The 15,082-nt window shown below is 41.3% G+C and overlaps 1 long non-coding RNA gene across 1 annotated transcript; it reads left to right on the plus strand.

Moving 5' to 3' along the window:
* Positions 1-474: 474 nt before the first annotated feature.
* On the plus strand, positions 475-7,098 carry LOC124008707. Its single transcript, XR_006834138.1, has 7 exons — positions 475-487; positions 1,489-1,593; positions 1,710-1,819; positions 2,294-2,437; positions 2,557-2,642; positions 3,175-3,333; positions 7,040-7,098. It is a non-coding gene; the product is annotated as an uncharacterized LOC124008707 (long non-coding RNA).
* The last annotated feature ends 7,984 nt before the right edge of the window (positions 7,099-15,082 follow it).

Consider the following 15,082-nt stretch of genomic DNA (forward strand, 5'->3'; position numbering starts at 1 on the left):
CTTTCCAACTACCAACACTCCATCTATCGACTTTCCAACTACCAACACTCCATCTATCGACTTTCCAACTACCAACACTCCATCTATCGACTTTCCAACTACCAACACTCCATCTATCGACTTTCCAACTACCAACACTCCATCTATCGACTTTCCCATTACCGGCACTCCAACTGCCTGCACTCCAACCACTGACACTCCAACTGCCTGCACATCCTTCACTTCCAAGCACAAGAGTGGGTGGAACCAGTACCAGACTCCCCACCACCCACACTATTGCCTCTCCCCACCATCACTTCCACCATCAACCCTTCAACCACCTTTTCCACCACCTCTGCCACCACCTCTACCACTCCCACCACCTCCACCACCACCTCTCCCACCACAACCCCTTCTCTGGTCTGTATCAATGGTGGTGAGCTGAAGACCAACAGTCTCTATCTGTCCAACTACCAACATGAGTGGACTGGAACTACCTGTTCAAATGGTTTCCAACTACCACACGCCATCTACACTATAACTAACCCTGGATCTCACATTAACAGTACACTTCACTACAATACTATACCTAACCCTGGATTTCACATTCACAGTACACACCACTACACTACTATACCTAACCCTGGATCTCACATTCACAGTACACACCTCTACACTACTATACTAACCCTGGATCTCACAGTACACACCACTACACTACTATACATAACCCTGGATCTCACATTCACAGTACACACCACTACACTACTATACCTAACCCTGCATCTCACAATACACACCACTACACTACTATACCTAACCCTGGATCTCACATTCACAGTACACACCACTACAATACTATACCTAACCCTGGATCTTACATTCACAGTACACACCACTACACTACTATACCTAACCCTGGATCTCACATTCACAGTACACACCACTACACTACTATGCCTAACCCTGCATCTCACATTCACAGTACACACCACTACACTACTATACCTAACCCTGATCTCACATTCACAGTACACACCACTACACTACTATACCTAACCCTGGATCTCACATTCACAGTACACACCACTACACTACTATACCTAACCCCGGATCTCACATTCACAGTACACACCACTACACTACTATACCTAACCCTGGATCTCACATTCACAGTACACACCACTACACTACTATACCTAACCCTGGATCTCACATTCACAGTACACACCACTACACTACTATACCTAACCCTGGATCTCACATTCACAGTACACACCACTACACTACTATACCTAACCCTGGATCTCACATTCACAGTACACACCACTACAATACTATACCTAACCCTGGATCTCACATTCACAGTACACACCACTACACTACTATACCTAACCCTGGATCTCACATTCACAGTACACACCACTACACTACTATACCTAACCCTGGATCTCACATTCAGAATGTATAGTTCATGTTTGCATGTTGAGATGCATTTTATGTCAATAGGGAATTTCTGCAATTCCACCAGCAAGGATCGATTCTCCTTCCCAAGAACAACGGTTGGCTGGTCTGCTTATTCAGAAGAGTTATGTGATGAGAAGACAACCAGTGGTATGTTACTTTTATTCACCTAAAATGAAACCATTTTATTCATCTGTTACAATCCTAATTAATGTTGTATTAGGTAAAACAAAACCTTGACTCTCTTTTTGTCTTGTTTCCTCCAGCCGGTTTACCAAAAGCCTCAGCAAGATGTTTGAATGACACCGGCTCTCCAATGTTTGGTCCTCTTCACATTCTGCAGTGTGAAATAACCCTCAGTGACATTCAAGGAAATGTAAGTCAATAGGCATATTTTTATGATCCTGATTATGACCCGTCTTGATTTAGTGTTATTCAGGTCAGTTACATAGGTCATCATTATGAGGAGTGGATCTTACAGTTTGAAGATCAGTAACAACTGGCTTTTACCTTCAGATCATATGTATTCTGTTCCTTTATTCTGATTAACAGTTGATGAGGAACATTCTTTTTTTATTTGTGTTTTACATGACTTTTTATTGAGTCATTCAGCAGATGCTCTTATCCACAGTGAGTGCATACCTTTTCATACTGTTGCCCTGTGGGAATCAAACCCACAACCCTGATGTTGCAAGTGCCGTTCTCTACCAACTGAGCCACTGAGTTAATACTGGCAATTTAATATCCAAATGTACTCCCAGTTCAGCATGTTGCTGCAACTTATACAATGTTCTGTTGAAAAACATTACTAAAATATAATAAATAAAAATCCTTGTCTCTCCCTGTTCAGATCTCCAGCATTTCAGGTGATTTTCTACAGTTAGCCTTCAGTACTCAGATCCTGACCTCCCAACCAGAGCGGCTGTCAGCTGACAACATCACCATAGCAGCTCAGATCGCTAACACACTGCTTCAGTCTGCAAATATCACAGAGGTACAACATGTTTTGAAATCAAGTCGTGAACTATGACATGTTCTGGAGAGAAACGTGAGGTTGCTACTGCAGTGATTTGAACACTTGAGGTTCGTCCCCTGGTTTTGATTATGTTGCAGGACATCGCAGTGGCAGCTATAACTACCATCAGTCAGCTGCTGAATGCCAGTGAGGAGAGTACACAGGAGAGAGATGCTGTCCCGAGGTGTGCGTGTTTGTGTTTCTGCATACGTTTGAGTTTATGTGTGTAATTGCATCTTTGTGCATGTTTTCATGGGTGAATGTAAGCAAATCTGTTTCTCTCCCAGCCTCACTGCTCTGCTTTATATTGCTAAATCAAATGAATCTCCTTCTGGTAATTTTGTGGCAAACAGAATTAATCTCAACACCAGTACCTCTGAACTGATAGCTGACAAAGGAGGTTCTACCGATGTCCAGATTGTCATGAAATTCCCTCCAGGTGAGTCAATGTTGGTATGCAAACATAGTGTATAAACTCAAGCTTCAAATCCCCTGTTCTGCTTTCACTGAGAGAACGTAACTGCTGTTTGTGGTCTCCGTGGTCAGCAGTGACAAAAATGGATTGATTGTCCAAAAATGAACAGTAAACATTACACCCACAAAGTTTCAAAGGAATAGAGGCATTTCATATGTCATATTATGGCTATGTACAGTGTTATAACGATGTGTCTCTCTCTCTTCCTCTCCTTTCTCTCTTTCTCTTTCACTACACTCAGTTTTACGTAGTAAAAACACTTGGTTTTGTGCTCTACCAAAACGACGGGTTCTTCAGGTCCAGGGCTTTCAGAGCTTCTTCAGGGACCAGCAGAAGGGTCATCTCTGCTAACCTGGGACAAGTGTCTGGGTTACATGTTGAGATGCTCTTCAAGCCCACAGTAAGATTTATCTTGGAATCAGTAATCACATAGTGGTCCAAATTCTCTGGGAAACACAATGTGAGGTTATCCATTATCTAGTTAGGGGGTAGGCAGCACAGTTCCTGGAGTGCCGCAGGTATTATAGGATTTTGTTCCAACTAGGCACTTCATCTGCTAATAGGTCACTTCCTGGTCGGTTAAATCAAAAACATGATGTGCCTGTGGCCCTCCATGACCAGGGTTGACTGACCCTGATCAAAGTTATTCATTGACTCTTATCAGCCATAGGGAACAAGCTGGCATATTTGTCCAGTGAACAAGGAAGCACATGTTGTATTGTACAGTGTGGAGAACAAGTATTTCATACACTGCCAATTTTGCAGGTTTTCCTACTTACAAAGCATGTAGAGGTCTTTCATTTTATCATAGGTACACTTCAACTGTGAGAGACGGAATGTAAAACAAAAATCCAGAAAATCACATTGTATGATTTTAAAGTAATTAATTTGCATTTTATTGCATGACATAAGTATTTGATACATCAGAAAAACAGAACTTAATATTTGGTACAGAAACCTTTGTTTGCAATTACAGAGATCATACGTTTCCTGTAGTTCTTGACCAGGTTTGCACACACTGCAGCAGGGATTTTGGCCTACTCCTCCATACAGACCTTCTCCAGATCCTTCAGGTTTCGGGGCTGTCGCTTGGCAATACGGACTTTCAACTCCCTCTAAAGATTTTCTATTGGGTTTAGGTCTGGAGTCTGGCTAGGCCACTCCAGGACCTTGAGATGCTTCTTACGGAGCCACTCCTTAGTTGCCCTGGCTGTGTGTTTCGGGTCGTTGTCATGCTGGAAGACCCAGCCACGACCCATCTTCAATGCTCTTACTGAGGGAAGGAGGTTGTTGGCCAAGATCTCGCGATACATGGCCCCATCCATCCTCCCCTCAATACGGTGCAGTCGTCCTGTCCCCTTTGCAGAAAAGCATCCCCAAAGAATGATGTTTCCACCTCCATGCTTCACGGTTGGGATGGTGTTCTTGGGGTTGTACTCATCCTTCTTCTTTCTCCAAACACGGCAAGTGGAGTTTAGACCAAAAAGCTCTATTTTTGTCTCATCAGACCACATGACCTTCTCCTATTCCTCCTCTGGATCATCCAGATGGTCATTGGCAAACTTAAAACGGGCCTGGACATGCGCTGGCTTGAGCAGGGGGACCTAGTGTGCGCGCTGCAGGATTTTAATCCATGACGGTGTAATGTGTTACTAATGGTTTTCTTTGAGACTGTGGTTCCAGCTCTCTTCAGGTCATTGACCAGGTCCTGCCGTGTAGTTCTGGGCTGATCACTCACCTTCCTCATGATCATTGATGCCCCACGAGGTGAGATCTTGCATGGAGCCCCAGACCAAGGGTGATTGACCGTCATCTTGAACTTCTTCCATTATCTAATAATTGCGCCAACAGTTGTTGCCTTCTCACCAAGCTGCTTGCCTATTGTCCTGTAGCCCATCCCAGCCTTGCAAAGGTCTACAATTTTATCCCTGATGTCCTTACATAGTTCTCTGGTCTTGGCCATTGTGGAGAGGTTGGAGTCTGTTTGATTGAGTGTGTGGACAGGTGTCTTTTATACAGGTAACGAGTTCAAACAGGTGCAGTTAATACAGGTAATGAGTGGAGAACAGGAGGGCTTCTTAACTTCTTATGGTATAGGAGACGGTTGCGTCCCTCTTGGGCAAAAAACAGGGTAAATGCAATGCGGCAAATTCCAAAAAATTATATAAAAATCTAACTTTTATTAAATCACACATGTAAGATACTCAATTAAAGCTACACTCGTCCAGCCAACATGTCAGATTTTGTCAAGGATTTTTCGGCGAAAGCATAAGAAGCTATTATCTGATGATAGCACAACAGTAAACAAAGAGTGTAGCATATTTCAACCCTGCAGGCGCTACACAAAACGCAGAAATAAAATATAAAACATGCCTTACCTTTGACAAGCTTCTTTTGTTTGGCGCATTTGATCCAGAAAACAAAACAGCTTTCAGAATGCGCAACGTCACTACAAAATATTGCAAAAGTTGCCTATAAACTTTGCCAAAATATTTCAAACTACTTTTGTAATACAACTTTAGGTATTTTTAAACGTTAATAATTTATCAAATTGAAGACGGGTCTATCTGTGTTCAGTACAGGAACACAACAAACCAAGGTACATTTCACGTCTTGCGCAACTCTCAACAGTGTTATGCAGTTCCTAGATGGCCGTACTTCTTCATTACACAAATTAATAACCTCAACAAAATTCCAAAGACTGGTGACATCCAGTGGAAGCGGAAGGAACTGAAAACAAGTTCCTAAGAAATATTGTTTCCCAATGAGAACACACTGAACAGACAGAGACCTAAAAAAAGAAAAGAAATCTGAAATGTTAGTCTCGGGGTTTTGCCTGCTACATAAGTTCTGATACACTCACAGACATGATTCAAACAGTTTTAGAAACTTCAGAGTGTTTTCTATTCAAATATACTACTAATATGCATATCTTATATTCTTGGCATGAGTAACAGGAAGTTGAAATTGGGCACGCTATTTATCCAAAAGTGAAAATGCTGCCCCCTATACCTTAAGAAGTTAAATAATTATTATTACCTCATCAGTTCTCATTACTGAACGTCGCAAACCCTTGAATATCTGCATGAACCCTAGCCTAAATCATTTTTTAACTAACTAAAAAAATCACAGAATTACATAACAACCAGTAGATATTTGGGTTATTATATGATACAAAGAACATGTCCCTAGTGGACGAAGCCAATATGACGGCTTCAAAGACAAAGGAAAGGGGTGGGGACTGAGAGAGCAGGAAAGACAAAATGAATTCACTACACACAGTTGATAATTATATTCATTGAAATGCTAATCCTTTGCACATGAATGGCCGCTCATTTGAGAATAATTGCAATGTATATTTTAATGCCCGTATGTCGTTGTTGTCTTCTCTGTTGGAATCACTTGTCTGTCTGCTGGTGAGTCAGTTCATTAGAGAGTCTCTGGTTAACTTCCCCAGAAGTCACAATGTCCTTTGTGGTTGTATCTTTCTCTGTATCTCTGGATAGTGTCTGTTGTAATGGATGTGTCAGGCTTGTTCTTAGAATAGATGTTTCGGTTGTTGTCGGTATTCTCGAACTAGATTTACAGAATTTCTAGCTACGGACTAGTAATTATACGTCTATGATTTGCTCTTATTCTGTAGTGATCAATAGTTTCAGAGTTTAACCATTTCCAGCCGTGTAGCCAAAACTACAGCTGTATGGCCCCATTGCCTATAGAACTGTAGCAATTCCAACGTGGGGACTATGTCCCGGCGTTCTCTGACTTAATGTATATTTTGTAGGAAGTGGGATTTATAGTCTGTGGAAGAAGATGCGGTTCTATGATGGTGGTGTGGGGTGGTGTGGGGGCTGTGCTTTGGCAAAGTGGGTGGGGTTATATCCTTCCTGTTTGGCCCTGTCCGGGGTTGTCCTCGGATGGGGCCACAGTGTCTCCTGACCCCTCCTGTCTCAGACTCCAGTATTTATGCTGCAGTAGTTTATGTGTCGGGGGGCTAGGGTCAGTTTGTTATATTTGGAGTACTTCTCCTGTCCTATTCGGTGTCCTGTGTGAATCTAAGTGTGTGTTCTCTAATTCTCTCCTCTCTTTCTTTGTCTCTCTCGGAGGACCTGAGCCCTAGGACCATGCCCCAGGACTACCTGACATGATGACTCCTTGCTGTCCCCAGTCCACCTGGCCGTGCTGCTGCTCCAGTTTCAACTGACCTGAGCCCTAGGACCATGCCCCAGGACTACCTGACATGATGACTCCTTGCTGTCCCCAGTCCACCTGACCGTGCTGCTGCTCCAGTTTCAACTGTTCTGCCTTATTATTATACGACCATGCTGGACATTTATGAGCATTTCAACATCTTGGGCATGTTCTGTTATAATCTCCACCCGGCACAGCCAGAAGAGGACTGGCCACCCCACATAGCCTGGTTCCTCTCCAGGTTTCTTCCTAGGTTTTGGCCTTTCTAGGGAGTTTTTCCTAGCCACCATGCTTCTACACCTGCATTGCTTGCTGTTTGGGGTTTTAGGCTGGGTTTCTGTACAGCACTTTGAGATATCAGCTGATGTACGAAGGGCTATATACATAAATTTGATTTGATTTGATTTGTTGACGCCTACGTAATGTCTGGGCTCACTTGGGTGTGGTTACTGACTAGTTAAACAGTTATAACTAAGCAAGTATCTCGTTTAGAAGGACAACATGATGTTACATCTTATCACAAATAGTTTCATATTCAATCAAACATTTTATACAACGTTCAGATAGAAAACATATAACTGAAAAATGTACACTTCCAAAGCTACTGTTATTCTGTGCTACCGTCCTTCCTGATGTCACAAAATAAAACAACTTTGACAGGAATGTTCTTTAAATACCCATAGACCATTCCCACATTCTCAAATATAGAAATATTGTTTAATAATCCAATTTTGGGAGAAGCTCTTTGTTCCATAGGTTTATTTCCCATCTATTTCTGCGTGACCAGGGGGAGAGCGACTCTGCCAGGAATGTATGGCCGGTTGTAAAGTCATACAATTTGTGATGAGAGGGGGAGAGCCACGATATACACCCCAAAGGGCCACGTTGTGACAGGGAACTCCTTCAAGACTGTTGGAAAAGCACTCCAGGTGAAGCTGGTTGAGAGAAGACCAAGAGTGTGCAAAGCTGTCAACAAGGCAAAGGGTGGCTACTTTGAAGAATCTAAAATCTAAAATATATTTTATATTTGTTTAACACTTTTTTTGGTTACTACATGATCCAATATATGTTTCATAATTCTGATGTCTTCACAATTATTCTACAATGTAGAAAACTTTTCACTGATGCTGTATATACTATATTTCAAATCAGGAGTTACGTTACAATACTTAATGAGTACTGTATATACAGTTGAAATCAGAAGTTTACATACACTTAGGTTGGAGTCATTAAAACTCATTTTTCAAACACTCCACAAATTTCTTGTTAATAAACTCTTAGTGATTCCTTAACGCGCCAATCCCGTTAACGGCATAGATTTGACAACATCCGATGAAATTGCAGAGCTCCAAATTGAAACTACAGAAATATCAATATTCAACATTCACGAAAATATAGGTGTAATACATCAAAACAAAGCTTAACTTCTTGTTAATCCAGCCACTGTGTCAGATTTCAAAAAGGCTTTACGGCGAAAGCACACCATACGATTATCTGAGGACAGCACCCCGCATACAAACAACCAGGCAGGTGCGACACAAAGGTCAGAAATAACAATATAATAAATGCCTTACCTTTGAAGATCTTCTATTTTTCGCAATCCCAAATGTCTCAGTGACACAATGAATGATCGTTTTGTTCGATAAATTCCGTCTTTATATCCCCAAAATGTCAATTTATTTGGCGGGTTTGATTCAGAAATACACCGGTTCCAACTGGCCCAACATGACTACAAAGTATCTAATAAGTTACCTGTAAACTTGGTCCAAACATTTCAAACAACTTTCCTAATCCAACCCCAGGTATCCTAAATTTAAATAATTGATCAAATTTAAGACGGGATAATCTGTTTCCAATACCAAAGAAAAATAACACGGAGTGCGCTCCTGTTCATGCGCAACAAAAGACTAGGGACCTTCAGAGTGACACGTACAAAGAACAGCACTACTTCTTAATTTCTCAAAAGAAAAACATCTACCAATTTCTAAAGTCTGTTGACATCTAGTGGAAGCCATATGAACTGCAACCAGGTTACTAATAAATAGGGTTTCCCATAAATAGGGTTTCCCATAGAAATCCATTGGAAAATCCTATGACCTAATTTTTTTCCCCTGGATGGTTTGTCCTCTGGGTTTCACCTGCCAAATCAGTTGTGTTATACTTATTCTACTTATTTTAACAGTTTTAGAAACTTGTCATGGAAATTTCCTGTATTTACCAAATCATGAGAGCAAACCACACACAAGTCAGAGTTAGTTATCACAAAGTCCATCTTTAATTATATGAGCTCCATCACAACCCTGTGACTTTCAGATCAATTCAGTGTCTATAAATTAATTCTCTGAGAGTCCCTTACACATTGCAACTGAGATCCTTTATAGCAAAGACACAAATAGCCAGACAGCATCGGCATAATTTATTGTTCAGCTTTGTCTCCTAAACTGTGTTCTTTTCTCAAACTCAGAAGCATAAACCAATCCTCCATATCAACAGGCATATATCAAATCCATCCTATCTTGACAAGATCACAGAGACACATGGCACACAGACATTGTGGAGCCAAGAGATACACGCTTGACCTCTCCCCTCTCTCCGGCCCAAGTAACTTAGTCTTGACATAGAACAGATAACTGCAACCCCGGCCACAGTATAAACATTCTGATGAGAAGTAACTTACAAACATATGATGAATATAAAACATCTTACCTATGTTACCAACTAATTCTGATTATTCCCCAACAAACTTTAGAGTGTTTTCTATTGAAATCAACTAATTATATGCATATCTTAGCTTCTGGGCCTAAGTAACAGGCAGTTTACTTTGGGCACGCTTTTCATCCGGACGTCAAAATACTGCCCCCTATCCTTAAGAAGTTTTAACAAACTATAGTTTTGGCAAGTCTGTTAGGACATCTACTTTGTGCTTGACACAAGTAATTTTTCCAACAATTGTTTTCAGACAGATTATTTCACTCATATTTCACATATTTTACATACACTAAGTTGATTGTGCCTTTAAACAGTTGGAAAATTCCAGAAAATATGTCACAACTTCAGAAGCTTATGATAGGCTAATTGACATAATTTTAGTCTATTTGAGATGTACCTGTGGATGCAATTCAAGGCCTACCTTCAAACTCAGTACCTCTTTGCTTGACATTATGGGAAAATCAAAAGAAATAGGAAGACCTCAGAGAAAAAAAATGGAGACCTCCACAAGTCTGGTTCATCCTTGGGAGCAATTTCCAAATGCCTGAAGGTACCACGCTCATCTGTACAAACTACAAACTACAAACAAACATCCCCTCAGGAAGGAGAAGCATTCTGTCTCCAAGAGATGAACGTACTTTGGTGCGAAAGGGGCAAATCAATCCCAGAACAACAGCAAAGGACCTTGTGAAGATGCTGGAGGAAACCGGTACAAAAGTATCTTTATCTACAGTAAAACGAGTCCTATAACGACATAACCTGAAAGGCCTCTCAGCAAGGAAGAATTCACTGCTCCAAAACTTACATTAAAAAGCCAGACTACGGTTTGCAACTGCACATGGGGACAAATATTGTACTTTTTGGAGAAATGTCCTCTGGTCTGATGAAACAAAAATAGAACTGTTTGGCCATAATGTCCATCGTTATGTTTAGAGGAAAAAGGGGGAGGCTTGCAAGCCAAAGAACACCATTCCAACCGTGAAGCACGGGGGTGGCAGCATCATGTTGTGGGGGTGCTTTACTGCAGGAAGGACTGGTGCACTTCACAAAATGAATGGCATAATGAGGCAGGAAAATTATTTGGATATATTGAAGCAACATCTCAAGACATCATTCAGGAAGTTAAAGCATGGTCACAAATGGGTCTTCCAAAAGGACAATGACCCCAAGTATACTTCCAAATTTGTGGCAAAATGGCTTAAGGACAACAAAGTCAACGTATTTGAGTGGCCATCACAAAGCCCTGACCTCAATCCTATAGAACATTTGTGGGCAGAACTGAAAAAGCGTGTGCAAGCAAGGAGGCCTACAAACCTGACTCAGTTACACCAGCTCTGTCAGGAGGAATGGACCAAAGTTCACCCAATTTATTGTGAGAACCTTGTGGAAGGATACCAGAAATGTTTGACCCACGTTAAACAATTTAAAGGCAATGCTACCAAATACTTATTGAGTGTATGCACACTGGGAAGGTGATGAAATAAATAAAAGCTGAAATAAAACATTTGCTCTAATATTATTCTGAAATTTCACATTCTTAAAATTAAGTGGTGATCCTAACTGACCTAAGACATGGCATTTTTACTAGGATTAAAATATATTGTCTGTATACAGTTGAGGTCGGAAGTTTACATACACCTTAGCCAAATACGTTTCAACTCTGAGGTTCCTGACATGATTCTGAGTTCCTTGAAGGAGGAAGAAGGAGTGGCGATTGCGCAGCCATCCGGCTCACAGAAGACTCAGGGTGGAAAGTACCTGTCAGGTGAGCCGACAGTGATGACCCCCATTGTATTTTAGATATTATACTTCCTTGCAGTCAACATTTGCTAAAAATGGCCTTCTGTTCAGCACTTTTGGAATTTTCAATGTCTAGCTCTTGTTTGACTTTTATCAAGCTGGACCAAGTGAAGAGACTATAAATGTAGGTCCATTATCATTTCAACACAGTTTAGATTTGGTTTGAGTCATTTCAATGTTGTTGTTTTTCTCCAGAAGATAAAAATAAATTTATTTTGTATTTATTAAGGATCCCCATTAGCCTCTTCCTGAGATCCTAACACATTAAGACACTTACATTACACATAAAACAACATATAAAACAGTACATCATATAACATTATTATACCACTACATATCTACAATGCAAAATGTATAATACCACCATTCAACAATATTACAATATACTTGTGTGTGTAGAGTGTGTGAGCTAGAGTTTGTGTGTGCCCGTTTGCCTGTACCTGTGTGTGTGTCTCTGCACAGTCCCAGCTGTTCCATAAGGTTTATTTGTATGTGTTTTTTTCAATCTTATTCTATTGCTTGCTGTCACGCCTGCTCCCACTCCCCTTCACTGGCGCTCGAAGGCACCAGGCTCCCCAGCAATACCCACTCCTGCCACCATCAGTACGCACATCTGCCTTTCCCTGACATGCACATCAGCGTATTATTGGACTCACCGTGACTCGATCACCTGTTTATTACCTCCCCTATTTTTGTCAGTTCCCTATCTATGTTCCCCACTGCTGCATTGATTGTTATTTGTCATTGTGTATCCGTGTGCTGATGATTTTTTAAATGTATTTTTGTCTTGCTCTTTGTCTGTTCATAATTAAATGTCAACTCCCGTTCCTGCTTCTCGCCTCCAGCGTCGGTCCCTACAGCTGGCAATCAGTTACCTGTTGTGGAATCGAGTTCCATAGTCGTGGCTCTATGTAGTACTGTGCGCATCCCTCCCATAGACTGTTTTGGAATAGGTGATTATGAAGAGACCTTTGGTGGCATTGTGGAGTATCTGGGCCAGATTGAATGGGCTCACTGGGTCGTGATGTATCCAATCGATATTGGCCTAAACTAGACAAGGGAAAAATAAGATTACAATAGATGTATTTCAATATATTTTGCATAAAGGATGACTGTGGTATTATATAATGGAGAGTTGATGCTGATGGTAATGTAGCTGTGACCTAAAGGGGTGATGTTGATGTCACCAGGAATTATGATGCTCGAACTGTACTGTATATCTGTGTTGTGCTCCTCCAACAAAGTCTGATGTACAGTTTACAGTAATTCTTATTTATATATGATTTGGTTTTTCTCTACCTCAACAGGCACTGATATTGTCACTATATATGACAGTTAGGATATCTCCTTGGTAGCGTTGCAAAATCCCAGGAACTTTCAATAAATTACATTGTTTTCTCGAAATCCTGGTTGGAGGAATGAGGAAGGAATAAGCAGGAAATCCAGAATCCTCAAACCAGGATATCTGGAAAAACAGGGAATTTATTGAAAGTTCCCAGAATTTTGCATCCCTACTCCTTAGGTACCCAGTGGTGTAGCACATTCACACCGTTAGTAAGTCTCAATGCATTGAAGTATGCATGTCACTGTGTATTTATTCAATCTGTCGTTATTTATATTATTGGTCTTTAACTCTGCATTGTTGGAGAAGGACCCATAAGTAAGCATTTCACTGTTAGTCTACACCTGTTGTTTACAAAGCATGTGGTAATTGAACATTATATTTTATTTTGACACCAACAACTCTGTTTCTACCTTCAACTGCCATGTGGTGGCGCCAAACTCTTCTTCTAAAGGGGGATTTATAATGGCTGTGGAACGTTCCATCCAAACTGTTCACCAGTCTTCTCATTATTTTGCAGATAAATAGAGATGTTTATGAAAACAATTTGAGCATATTCACTGTCACTTATGTATGTCTCATTTCAATAATTCAAGGTTCATTTGTTTCACAAGGTTCATTTAGGGGTACATTCTACCCAGAGGTAGAACTGCTATAAGAACTACTATACATTTTGACCACTATTTTAGGGACAAATGTGACAGTTCAATAAAAAGTGTTTCTTTATTATTAAAAACAATGAGTTCAGCCTTTGAGCCTCCATTAGGGCCATGCACAGTTGGTTGGAATGCAAACAGCAACAGACTGTATACTTCTATTTTGCATGTCGGTTAGAGTCAGAGTAAGTCATCACATCTCAGTGAGCTGCTGTGTGCAAACCATCCCTCATGTTTGGCATTAGCGGAGGGTTCTTAGGATGTACACTGACTGGTAACAGTGGCATGGCGCATCGGCCATTTTCTATGTGCCCATGATCTGGCTCCTCTTAGCTGCCCAGGTGACGGTGAACCAGCTGAATCTAGTGTCCCACAGTGTGGTGGCTGCTCCCTACCAGTGGGAGTACCCCTACCTGCTCAGTATCATCCCCTCCCTCTTCAGCTTCATGGCCCTGCCCAAAAACAACATCAGCTACCTGGTGATCTCCATGATCAGTGTTGGCCTCTTCTGCATAGCACCGCTCATCTACGGGGGCATGGAGATGTTCCCGGTGGTCCAGCAGCTGTACCGCCACGTTACTAAGAACTTTACAACCTCTGGGTATCAGATAAAGATCATTGGAATTTATGAACATTGATTACAAAATTACTGAACACACTTGTTCACTGATTTGAAAGGAAATGACTGGAATAATAAATATGGTAGAAAGTCCCACTAGACCAGGGACATGCAGCATTGATGGGGTGGGGACCACAAAACATCTGAACTCATCAAGAGGGGGCTGCAGTGCCTCGCGGGTCTACGTAACCTCATCCATACCCACACATGCAGTCAGAGCCGGCCCTAGCCTTTTGGGGCCCTAAGTGGAATTTTGTGTGTGTGTCCCTGATGTTCTACACATTTTGACATGGGGCGGAGAGAAATGTACAGTTTTCCAGCTAATTTCCTGACATTTTACGCTTTACTATTGGATGGAGAGAAATGTTTGCAGTTTTTTAAAATGATATCTGAGTGAGAGTGGCGACCACGATTACTACAAGTTTAGATCGCTGGCTAGACTATCTTACCAATCTAAACAAGTGTTAGCTGACATGGGCTAATTGAGTGACTATCAGAGACTAACATAAACAAGAGAAAAACTGCTGATGCACAACCAAATATTGAAATTGCACTTTGTGTTTTCTACTATTCTAACTCTCAAAAGTAAGTTGAAACCCACATTTTTTTCTTTCCTTTTTTAAATGTCTACACTGGGCCAGCAGTTGCCCATCTCTGAGTTGGACAATGCCTCTGCGAATCCAATGATTTTAGATTTGTGGATTAAATTGTGAACGAGTGTACACTTCAGGATGAAGGAGATATTTTTGGGACATACCCATGACTAGGTCAGGGCATGATGTGGCCTAATGAGAGGAGCCAGCCAGAACTGAGGGGCAGGACTGAGTTTGGG

The sequence above is a fragment of the Oncorhynchus gorbuscha genome, linkage group LG21 (genome assembly GCF_021184085.1).
Source record: "Oncorhynchus gorbuscha isolate QuinsamMale2020 ecotype Even-year linkage group LG21, OgorEven_v1.0, whole genome shotgun sequence".
NCBI lineage: Eukaryota > Metazoa > Chordata > Actinopteri > Salmoniformes > Salmonidae > Oncorhynchus > Oncorhynchus gorbuscha.